Source organism: Diceros bicornis, chromosome 30, assembly GCF_020826845.1.
Source record: "Diceros bicornis minor isolate mBicDic1 chromosome 30, mDicBic1.mat.cur, whole genome shotgun sequence".
Classification (NCBI taxonomy): Eukaryota; Metazoa; Chordata; class Mammalia; order Perissodactyla; family Rhinocerotidae; genus Diceros; species Diceros bicornis.
The window spans coordinates 11,202,754-11,215,870 of NC_080769.1; positions in this window are offsets into that span (position 1 = coordinate 11,202,754).

Sequence of the window (13,117 nt, forward strand, 5' to 3'; positions counted from 1 at the left end):
CAGACGTGGATTTGAATTTTGCTCCATCACATCTTAGCTTTGTGACTGTAGGGAATTATAGGATCTCTCTGAGCTGTTAGTGACAAGGATGACAATGATGCAATGCCATACTAAATGCAAAGAACCTGGCACATAGTAGGTGTTTAATAAAAGTAATTACTATTATTATTTATGGACTTCTCCAATGACATAGTTGTTAATTTTTGCAGCCCATCTGTCATCTCTAGATTCAGTATTCTTTCTTGATATCCTTATTTAGAGACAGCTGACAATGACTATAGTAAAACACAACTGATTTGATAATTACAAAATAGAAAGGGCACATTACCTTCTTTGATTTCCACATGGGGTGTCTGTCGATGAAGATAGCTATGACATACTTTGAACCCAACTAACATAGCTTGTTAATTGGCAAGCTCTTGGTATGACTACTCACAAGTGGTCTAGAATCTTTGAACAATCCCCCTATTACTCTGCCTCATGAACACAAATAAAATGCAATTTTTGTCAAGATCCAGTGGTACTGAGCTAAATCAGTGCTCTTGTCTAATAAAGATATAAATAAAGGAAATGAAGGTAGTTCAAAACACTCCACTCTTAATGGGCTGACACAGGCTTCTAACAGTCAATACTTTCTCATGTAAGAATTGAGTCACATGTCTAATCATCTTCCCCAGACCCCACCTATAGTGAAACCATTTACAGATTTATACTTGCTATGCCCATCTTTTCACTCTTTTAGAAAATGGTGACAACCTTGGAATATTTCTAGTCATCCAAACCCTCTTTTGTTCATGAAAAGTGTTTCATCAAACTCTTTCAAAAGTTTTTTGTGTGCCATGGATGATGACTTGTTCAAATCCAAAGTGATTTCAAATTGTGAAGTGCTTACCTGTCTTCACCTCTTTTTACTGGGGTTTGTTTTCATTGATTAAAATAACACTAAGTAATATATACTATGGTATAACCATTTTTTCAAATAATACTAATATTATCAAGTAAACGTCAAATATCCACCTCATCTTTCCTTTGTCCTTCCTCTCACTTCTATTTAATAAATAGTGTTAATATTTTGGTGAGTTTCTTTCTAGATTAGCATTTTTTAAAAACATGTATTTACCTTCACATAGGAGTAGAGACAACCCTGAGTGATATTCATCTGATGTGGAACAGTGCAGTGGAACTGTGCACCAAAATACTCTTTATGTTTTGGCAAATAGCAGCTGTCTGGCATACCCCGAGTATTCCCAGTGAGCCCCAAACTAAAGGATTATCACCTGAAATCTCCAGAACCTGCATAAGCCTGTGCCCACAGCTGGTTGTTAACTAGTTTGAATATCATACACTCCCTTAGTTTGGCAACTTGCTTTCTTGCAATCCACAGTGTAAATCTCAGACCACCACCAGCATGTTGGATGCCTGAAAGTCCTGCTTCTCAAGTTCAGTCTTTACAGTGAGTCGCTGAGCAGAGGATGGATCCTAGATCCTGAAAGAAATATCATCCCCCCAAAACACCTCTGAGTGCTTCTGCCTCTCCCACCACCCACAGTGAGAGGAAGGATGGAAGGAAAAGGGAAACTTGGAGGCTGCACTTCCTGAGATTGGCCAGGAGCAGCCCCTGAAACTTACTCTTGACTATTGTCTTCAAAGATGCTGTAGGTTGCTTTTATCCCCATGCCAAACTCCTATCACAGCGGCCTCTGCATTTCAGCACTTCCGGTCTCTAAATAACAGACAACTTGCTTCTTGCTTAATGATGGCTATTGCATATATAATAGCAACAGGCACTGTTTTATGCACTTTACCAATATTAACTTCCTTAATCCTCACCACAACTCTAGGCAGCAGGTATTATTTTAACCTCTACCTTAACTGAGGTCCAGGGAGGTCAGATGACTTGCCTAAGGTCACACAGCCCATATGATACAGAGTGGAGATTTATAGCCCAGCACCCTGCTTTGTGCCTCTCATAAGTGGACATTCCAAAGTTCAACAAGTATTAAAGATTGTGCAATTTCATTAAAAGTAAAAGTGAATAGAAACAAAATCAAAATTCCCTATTTCATCTCTGAAATTACAAGTATTTTAAAATATAACAATTATCAAATTTATTAATCTCATTTCTGGTGGGAGAACACTTGTTAAACCAGTCACAGCCTGGAAGGGTCAAATCAGGAAATAATGTTTTGTATGTAAATATGTAAGTGCACACAGACAGGTGGCCACAAGTAAATGCATCAAAATGTCAATTGTGGTTAGACTTTGGGTTTCCTATCATTTATCTTATTATTTGCATTTTCCAAGTTTTCTAACATTGTTATACATTACTTTTTTGTATCATAAGGACTTAAAGTGTTAAAAGAGTTTTAAATATTGGAAAAATGACTAAGAAAATAAACTTACTGAAAGAAGCAGTAAATATTAAAAATAAAAGTGTAAATCAAAGAATTTTTAAAAACAAGCAAGTGTTCATATTGATTGATCCAAGAGCTTGGTTTTTATAAACAACAATAAAGTCAAAATTATGTCAAATCAAATTTAAAAATTTGAGAAATCCATACATACAAAATTAAGGAGATGGGGATATAAAATTAGATGGAGAGAAAAAAAGTAAAATTTGTAATCGATTATCACATAAAACTTTACATTAAATTGTTAAAATACCAAAGAAATAGATTACTTTCTAAAAAAATATGAAGTACCAAAATTCATTCCGATAAGAGATAAAATACACCAATTAAAAAGAAAAAGTTAGTAGAGTGATGAAATTATTTCTTTGGGTCACATGGCCTTTAAAAACTCTTCTGAACATATTAAAACTTTTCTATGCATTGATTTTATGATGCTGTATAACAATAATACAAAGAGCTGCCAAAGATAGTACAAAAAAGAAAATTAAAATGAATCCTATGTGACCAAGAAGCATTAATCCTCAGGGTCAAAGACTGCTTAATAAATAAGAAATCTTGGGGCAAGCCCCGTGGCATAGCGGTTAAGTGCTCACACTCCACTGCTGGCGGCCAGGGGTGTTCAGATACCGGGTGCGCACCGACGCACCGCTTGTCAGGCCATGCTGTGGTGGCGTCCCACGTAAAGTGGAGGAAGATGGGCAAGGATGTTAGCTCAGGGCCAGTCTTCCTCAGCGAAAAGAGGAGGATTAGCATCAATGTTAGCTCTGGGCTGATCTTCTTCACACACACACAAAAAAAGTAATCTATTATAGATGAATAAATGTATACCTCGCACAAATAGATGCATGCTGAAAAAAATGATACAACCATTTACCAAAATTTAATATTATTTGTAAATTTAAAAGTGCTTTCAAAGGGAAGGGGGTTAGAATGAAATGTATGTGGTTGGAGGGGCACTTATAGTCCATAAAGAAGGAGAGGCTATTTCCCTAAATGATAAAGACTTTATTTAGCTCCAACCAATAGGCAATAGCATACCATTGAAATGGTAGTTGGATTACCGTTAAAGTTATAAATAAGATAAGCTGTCTGCTGTCATCATCATCATCATTTAACTCACTCTAGATTCTAGAGTACAGACTAAGCCACAAACTTAAAATCACAAACCTAAAATCTTTAGGAATTTTTAATTAGACTCTCTTAGTCACTACACACGTCCTTGTTCCTGGAGTTACTGCTAGTAAAAGCCTTTTACATGTGCATGGTCTTTCCCAAAACACTTACTATTCTCAAATGGATCATCCAGATTGTAGCAGGGAAGAAGAATCTGGTTGCACTGATGGATGGAATGATGAATGGCAAGAGGTATCCAGAAATGGCAGAGAAATAAAGTTACTGATGGCATCCAAATAGACTGGGGTTCAGCAGGACCACAATATTATTCTTCAGTGAGCTGGGAACAAAGAGGCAGACGAGGAGCATCTATCCTTTCAGAGACATTCAGGGTTGAATTCTCAAAGCTCTTGATTAAATAAATGTTCTTATTGTTGCTCTATTTCTGAGAGCTTAGCTCCTTGGGAGAGAGAGAGAAAGAACCACAATAAAATGGAAACTGTGCTTGATAATTCTATTCCCACGTGGGAAATTTGGGGGCAGTTGTGTTTTTCTCACATTGGGAGATCTCCTCTGCTTATGTATGATCTCATAGTTCAGGACTCTCTAAAAAATATCCCATTAGTGTCTGATCTACATGTTCTTTGCCTATCAAAATATTTAAATAGCAATTGTGTAGGGCCCATTAAGTCTCAGACAGCACCCTAAACCAAATACCTGCCCTATCAGATATAAATAGAATAACACATAACACTGTCAATAAAACATTAACAAAAACAATGACAGTGAACACCACACACTTTATCATTAATAATATATAATAATATTATTGTTAATATTATTTAACATGCATAGCAACCCTTGACATGAGGGTTATCATTTCTATTTTAGAGATGAGTAACAGAAGTTGAGGGAAGCTGACCAACTGGCCGCGATCATATGCTGTAGAAGGCAGAGTTGAAATTAGACCAGGTGCCTGACTTCAAAATAGATAGGAAATTGTGGTATGGTAATTTGAAAATAAAAAGGTGCCTTTAGAGCCAGCCTTGATGGCCTAGTGGTTAAAGTTCGGTGCACTCCACTTTGGTGGCCTGGGTTCGGTTCCCAGGCATAGAACCACACCTCTCGTCTGTCAGTAGCCATGCTGTGACGGCAGCTCACATAGAAGAACTAGAAGGACTTACAACTAAAATATACAACTATGTACTGGGGCTTTAGGGGGGAGGGGAAAGATGAAGATTGGCAACAGATGTTAGCTCAGAGGGAATCTCTCCCAGCAAAAAAAAAAATAAAAGTTGCCTTTATAAGTCAATGGGAAAGGAAGGACTAGTATAAACAGTGTCAGAACAGATTAGTTTTTCATATGAAAAGAGTAGATCTTTACACCCCACTGAACAAAAATAAATCATGAGTGAAGTAAATTTAAAAAACGAAAACGCTTGATGTTTGGGCAGGCCTCGTGGCTTAGTGGTTGGGTACTTGTGCTCCGCTGCTGGCGGCCTGGGTTCGGATCTCAGGCGCGCACCGACTCCCCGCTTCTCCGGCCATGCTGAGGCCGTGTCCCACATACAGCAACTAGAAGGATGTGCAGCTATGACATACAACTATCTACTGAGGCTTTGGGGTAAACAAATAAATAAATAAATAAAATTAAAAAAAAACAAAAAAATTTATTTGAACTATTAGAAGGAACTGTTGAAAAATGTTTGTTACAAAAAATAGAGATTTTAACAAGGTGATGCAAAGTAGCGATCCATAAAGAGAAAGATTGGTAACTTTGAATGCATAAAAATGTATGACAAAATCTATCATAAATAAATTTAAAAGACAAGCCACAGATGAAAGAAGGCATCGAAATGTAGATAGCAGGCAAAGGATTAGTATTTGGAACGTTAAAAAAAAAAAAAGAAAAAAAAACCTGGATACTCCTCAAAATTGACAAGGAAATGTCAAACAGTCAATTGGAAATTGGGAAAGAGATATGAATTTGCAATTCTGAAGTAGAAATACAAATGATCAATGAAACAAGAAGAATGGACTGGGGCTGGCCCCACGGCTTAGCGGTTAAGTGCGCACACTCCGCGGCTGGCGGCCCGGGTTCGGATCCCGGGCGGTGGCCGGGTCCCACATACAGCAACTAGAAGAATGTGCAGCTAAGACATACAACTATCTACTGGGACTTTGGGCGAAAAAAAAAATTAAACAATTTAAAAAATAAATAATTATAAAAAAAAAAGAAGAAGAATGGACTGGAAGGAGGCACAACCAAATTATAATACCAAGAGCCTCCAGATAGGTAGTGAGGTAATTGTGAGTCAAAGAAGACTTTAGTTTCATCTCTAAAGTTGTAGTGCTCCTTTTTAAAAAAAAAAAAAAATAAGGATATACAGTATAGACACATGTACTCATGAAAATTACATTGGTAGTATATGTATGTATAATCCATAAGTAAGAAAAATGAAGGGAAGCAAATATCTTCTAACGTTAATATAAGATATTTCCGAGAGGTGGGGATACGCTTACTTACTATTACTCTATATACTTTCCAGTATTTTAAAGAAAAATCTCAAAATAATAAAAGAAAGAAATTACCCAGGAGCAATAATTTTCTATGATCTAGAAAATAAGTGAAGTTACTTTAAAATATGCCAATTATATCAAAAGATCTGTGAAATATTGTACTCACGTTCTACTTGTATAAGCGCATGTAGTAGAATTTTTTCTCATTATGAATAATAAAATAAGGATACAAATTTTTTTTTTAATATTATACATATAGAAAGAAAATACTTAAATGTGAATAGCTGCATGTTTGGGTAATGGGATTCATCATAATTAATTTTTATTTTCTCTATATTTTCATGAAAGATGATTCTAAAATAAAATACCCATTTTAAATTTTAAAAATTAGAAAATAAAATTACAATACATTATCATTACAAGTAAATACATGAAAAATTCTTTATAGATTAAACTTTTTTTAGATTAATTTTTTTATTGATGTCTTAATAGTTTATAACATTGTGAAATTTTGGTTGTATGTTTTTGTTTGTCAATCACCATATACATGTTTCCTTTCACCCTTTGTGCCCACTCCCCACCCCCTTTGTCCCTAGTAACCACGACACAGTTCTTTCTGACCATGTGTTGGTTTATATTCCACATATGAATGAGCTCATGCAGTGTTTGTCTTTCTCTTTATGGATTATTTCACTTAACATAATACCCTCCAGGTCCATCCATGTTGTTGCAAATGGGACAATTTTGTCTTTTTTTATGGCTGAGTAGTATTCCATTGTATATATATGCCACATTTTCTTGATCCAATCACCAGTCAAGGGACACTTGCGTTGCTTCCACTTCTTGGCTATGGTGAATAATGCTGCAATGAACATAGGGGTGCATAAGCCTCTTTGGATTGTCGATTTCAGGTTTGTTGGATATATTCCCAGTAGTGGGATAGCTGGATCACAGGGTATTTCTATTTTTAATTTTTTGAGGAATCTCCATACCGTTTCCCATAGAGGCTGCACCAATTTGCATTCCCACCAGCTGTGTATGAGGGTTCCCATTTCTTCACATTCTCTCCAACATTTGTTGTTTTTTATCTTAGTGATTATAGCTATTCTAATGGGCGTGAGGTGATATCTTACTGTTGTTTTGATTTGTATTTCCCTGAAGATTAGTGATGTTGAACACCTTTTCATATGCCTATTGACCATCTGTATATCTTCTTTGGAGAGTGTCTGTTCATTTCCTCTGCCCATTTTTTGATCAGGTTGTTTGTTTTTCTGTTGTTTAGTTGTGTGAGTTCTTTATATATTATGGAGATTAACCCCTTGTTAGATATACGTTTTGCAAATATTTTCTCCCAGATGGTGGGTTGTCTTTTCATTTTGATCCTGGTTTCATTTGTCTTGTAGAAGCTCTTTAATCTGATGAAGTCCCACAGGTTTATTTTTTCTTTAGTTTCCCTAGCCTGACTAGGCATGGCATCTGAAAAGATTCCTTTATGACCAATGTCAAATAGTGTGTTGCCTGTATTTTCTTCTATGAGTTTTATAGTTTCAGGTCTCACCTTCAGGTCTTTGATCCATTTTGAGTTAATTTTTGAAAATGGCGATAGCAGATGGTCCACTTTCATTCTTTTGCATGTGGCTATCCAGTTTTCCCAACACCATTTATTGAAGAGACTTTCTTTTCTCCATTGTATGTTCTTAGCTCCTTTGTTGAGAATTAGCTGTCCATATATGTGTGGCTTTATTTCTGGGCTTTCACTTCTGTTCCATTGATGTGTGTGTCTGTTTCTGTACCAGTACCATGCTGTTTTGATTACTATTGCTTTGTAGTACGTTTTGAAGACAGGGATTGTGATGCCTCCAGCTTTGTTCTTTTTTCTTAGGATTGTGTTATGAGAGGTTCGGGGATTCGATCGGAGACGTAAAAGAAACTTTCCACTCCAAACAAATGGACTGAAGGTATATTTTATTATATAAAGGATAGTAAAGGCGATAGTCCGCAAACAGATCCAAATAGGTCAAATAATAAGAGGGAAAAAACATCAGCTCGACTGGAAAGGGAAAACATCCACATCGGCTGAGATAGCAGCAGATCCGAATAGGTCATATAATAAGAGGGAAAAACATCAGATCAATCGGAAAGGGAAACACCAGATCGACTGAAGGGAAATGACACAAATCAACCGGAAAGAGAAACACCAGGTTGAACGAAAAGAGAACACATCAAATCAGTTACTTCACAATAAATCAATTACTCACAACATCCACGCCCCACTGCCGGGAGATTCCTGTCAATCGACATGGCTGGTCAAGGATCACACATCCTGGGCAAGGTGTCCCTTCCACAGCTGGAACTCTCACAGGGTCTCAGTCTCCAGCAGTTTATATAAGCAGTTACAGAGTTTACAGAGCAAGCATCTAGTGTTCCCATGCACAAATGGTTATCAGTGGCGTATGTGCATTGAGCCCCTTGGCTAACGTCCCAGCCCAGTAATTGTGTACGTGCATTGTTCTCTTTGGTTATCGTCTTAGCCCGGCACAGATGGCCAGTCCATCCCGTGCTACCATGCTCCAAGAGCCTTGAAATGTTACAACTTGCAACTCTCTCCGTGGGAGAAGGGCCAGTTCCCACCACGCAGAAAGCAGTTTTTATATTTCTTTTTGTGCTGGTGGCTGTAGGGCAATGGAGCCGCCAAACATCGCTGTACTCATGTCAAGACAGATTGCTTTAGCTATTCTGGGTCTTTTGTTGCCCCAAATGAATTTTAGTATTCTTTTGTCTATTTCTGTGAAGAATGTCATTGGGATTCTGATTGGGATTGCATTGAATCTGTAGATTGCTTTAGGTAATATAGACATTTTAACTATGTTTATTCTTCCAATCCATGTGCATGGGCTATCTTTCCATTTCTTTATGTCGTTATCAATTTCTTTCAATAATGTCTTGTAGTTTTCATTGTATAGGCCTTTCACTTCCTTGGTGAGATTTATTCATAAATATTTTATTCTTTTTGATGCAATTGTAAATGGTATTATCATTTTGAGCTCTGTTTCTGTTAGTTTGTTATTAGCATACAGAAATGCAACTGATTTTTGTAGGTTGATTTTGTACCCTGCTACTTTGCTGCAGTTGATGATTATTTCTAATAGTTTTCCAATGGATTCTTTAGGGTTTTCTATATATAAAATCATGTCATCTGCAAATAGTGAGAGTTTCACTTCTTCATTGCCTATTTGGATTCCTTTTATTTCTTTTTCTTGCCTAATTGGCCAAAACCTCCAGAACTATGTTGAATAAGAGTGGCGAGAGTGGGCAGCCTTGTCTCATTCCTGTTCTCAGAAGAATGGCTTCCAGACTTTCCCCGTTGAGTATGATGTTGGCTGGGGATGGATTTGTCATAAATAGCCTTTATTATGTTGAGGAACTTTCCTTCTATACCCATTTTGATGAGAGTTTTTATCATAAATGGATGCTGGATCTCATCAAATGCCTTCTCTGCATCTATTGAGATGACAGTGTGGTTTTTATTGCTCGTTTTGTTGATATGGTGTATCACGTTGATTGATTTGCAGATGTTGAACCATCCCTGTGTCCCGGTATAAATCCCACTTGATCATGGTGCATGATCTTTTTAATGTATTGCTGTATTTGGTTTGCCAATATTGTGTTGAGGATTTTTGCATCTATATTCATCAGCGATATTGGCCTGTAATTTTCCTTTTTTGTATTGTCTTTGTCTGGCTTTGGTATTAGGGTGATGTTGGCCTTGTAGAATGAGTTAAGAAGTGTTCTACCTTCCTCTATTTTTTGGAATAGTTTGAGAAGGATGGGTGTTAGATCTTCTTTGAATGTTTGGTAAAATTCACTGGAGAAGCTGTCTGGTCTTGGACTTTTATTTTTGGGGACGTTTTTGATTACTATTTCAATCTCTTTACTAGTGATTGGTCTATTCAGATTCTCTATTTCTTCTTGGTTCAGTTTTGGGAGGTTGTATGAGTCTAAGAATTTATCCATTTCTTCTAGATTGTCCAATTTGTTGGCATATAGTTTCTCATAGTATTCTCTTATAATCCTTTGTATTTCCACGGTATCCGTTGTAATTTCTCCTCTTTCATTTATCATTTTATTTATTTGAGCCTTTTATCTTTTTTTCGTAGTAAGTCTGGCTAAGGGTTTGTAGATTTCGTTTATCTTCTCAAAGAACCAACTCTTTGTTTCATTAATCCTTTCTACTGTTTTTTTGGTCTCAATTTCATTTATTTCAGCTCTAATTTTTATTATTTCTCTCCTTCTGCTGACTTTGGGCTTTGTTTGTTCTTTTTCTACTACTTTTAGGTATAGTTTAAGGTTGCTTATTTGGGCTTTTTCTTGTTTGTTGAGGTGGGCCTGTATTGCTGTGAATTTCCCTCTCAGGACTGCTTTTGCTGCATCTCATATGAGTTGGTATGGCATATTATCATTTTTGTTTGTTTCTGGATATTTTTTTATTTATCCTTTAATTTCATCAACGATCCATTGGTTGTTCAGTAGCATGTTGTTTAATCTCCACATCTTTGTCACTTTCCCAGTTTTTTTCTTGTGGCTGATTTCCAGTTTCATAGCATTATGTTCTGAAAAGATGCTTGTTATGATTTCCATCTTCTTGAATTTATTGAGGCTTGCCTTGTTTCCCAACATATGGTCTATCCTTGAGAATGTTCCATGCGTGCTTGAGAAGAATGTGTAATCAGCTTTTTTTGAACGGAGTGCTCTGTATATGTCTACGAGGTCCATCTTGTCCAGTTTTTCATTTAAGTCCACTGTTTCTTTATTGATTTTTTGTCTGGATGATTGACCCATTGATGTAAGTGGGGTATTAAGATCCCCTACTATAATTGTGGTGTTGTTAATAGTTCCTTTTAGGTTTGTTAATAGTTGCTTTATGTACTTTGGTGCTCCTATTTTGGGTGCATATATATTTATAAGTGATAAGTCTTCTTGGTGGAGTGTCCCTTTTATCATTATGTATTGGCCCTCTTTGTCTCTCTTAACCTGTTTTATCTTGAAGTCTACTTTGTCTGATATGAGTATGGCAACACCTGCTTTCTTTTTTTTGCCTTTAGCTTGGAGTATTGTCTTCCATCCTTTCACTCTGAGCCTGTGTTTGTCTTTAGAGCTGATATGTGTTATCTGGAGGAAGCATATTGTTGGGTCTTGCTTTTTAATCCATCCTGCCACTCTGTATCATTTGATTGGAGAGCTCAATCCATTTACATTTAGTGTAATTATTGATATATGAGGGCTTAATGTTGCTGTTTTATAGCTTATTTTCCAGTTCTTTTGCATTTCTTTTGTTTCTTGTCCCATGTGTTTCAGCCTGCCAGTTCAGTTTGGTTGTTCTGTCTTATGACTCTTTTAGTTTTCTCTTTATTTATCCTATGTGATTTTGTTCTGATTATTTGTTTAGTGGTTACCTTGAGGTTTGTATAAAAAATCTTGTGTATGAGATAGTCCATTAGCTGATAGCCTTTTATTCTCTTTTACTAAGTCACTTTGATCTCTTTCCTCTCCCCCTTCTAAGTTATTCTTGTCACATCTTATTCTATCTTGTGTTGTGGGTGTGTGTTTAAAGTGATGAGGTTATGTTTATTTTTGATGATTTCCTTCCTTTGATCTTTGATTTTGGTATTTAAGTGGTTGCTATCCTATTCCAGTGGAAATCTACTATTTTTCTGACTTTGTCTACCTATTTTTATCCTTGCTCCAAGCTTTATATTCCCTTTCTCTTCTTTTTATCAGGCCTGAGGTCCTTCTTGAGCATTTCTTCTGGTGGGAGTCTCATGGCCATGAACTCCCTTAGCTTCTTTTTATCTGGGAAAGTTATTATTTATCCATCATGTTTGAAGTATATTTTTGCTGAATAGAGTATTCTTGGCTGAAAGTTTTTGTCTTTCAGTATTTTGAATATACCATTCCAGTCTCTCCTAGCCTATAAAGTTTCTGTTGAGAAATCCTCTGAGACCCTGTTGGGAGTTCCTTTCTACGTTATTCTTTATTCTTGTCTAGCTGCCCTTAATATTGTTTCTTTGTCATTGACCTTTGCCAGTTTTAGTACTATACACCTTGGAGTGGGCCTTCGCCTGTTGACATATTTAGGCTACCTATTGGCTTTACTTACTGGTATTTCCTGCTCCTTCCCCAGATTTGAGACGTTCTCAGCTATTATTTCCTTGAATAGGCTCTCTGTTCCTCTTTCCCTCTCTTCTCCTTCAGGAATACCTATAATTCTTATGTTACATTTCCTAATTGAGTAGGATATTTCTCAGATACTTTCTTCAGTTCTTTTTAGTCTTATTTCTCTCTCCTCCTCCATCTGGAGCATATCTGTATTCCTATCCCCTATAATGCTAATTCTTTCCTCCATATTGTCAGCTCTGCTCTTTAAAGATTCCAAATTCTCCTTTATCTCCTCCATTGTGTTCTTCATTTCCTTCAATACTGATTGGTTTTTCTTTATGATTTCAATCTCTTTTGTGAAGAAACTCATCTCGTTGAATTGTTTATCTGTGTTTTCTTGTATTTTGTTGAGCATTTTTATGATAGCTATTTTGAATTCTCTGTCATTTAGGTTATGGATTTCTGTGCCTTCAGGGTTGATTTCTGAGTGCCTGTCATTTTCCTTCTGGTCTGGCTATTTAATGTACTTTTGCATCATGGTTGCTGTATTGGCTTTGTTTTTCCTCACCCTGGAAATATCTGGTTGCAGTTTCCACCTGCTGTCACCGTGTGGGGGTCAAGGGCTGTGTAATCTGACCCCCCTACATTCTGCCATGGCCATTCTGCTGCCACAGGCTGCCCGCGCTCTGCTTCGCCTCGGCTATTCTGCTGCCGCGGTCCACCTGGGCTCCACCCTGGCTACTCCGCCACCACCGCGGGCTGCCTGCACTCTGCTGGGGCTGCTCAGACTGGTCAGCTGATCTGCAGTGTCGGGCATGCGAGGAGCAAGGGGCTCTCTCCATTGTCTGCTGGGTCTCTGGGTGTGGGGTGTTATCCACTCTCCTGGGGTGCTCAGATGTTGATGGCACCCCTGCAGC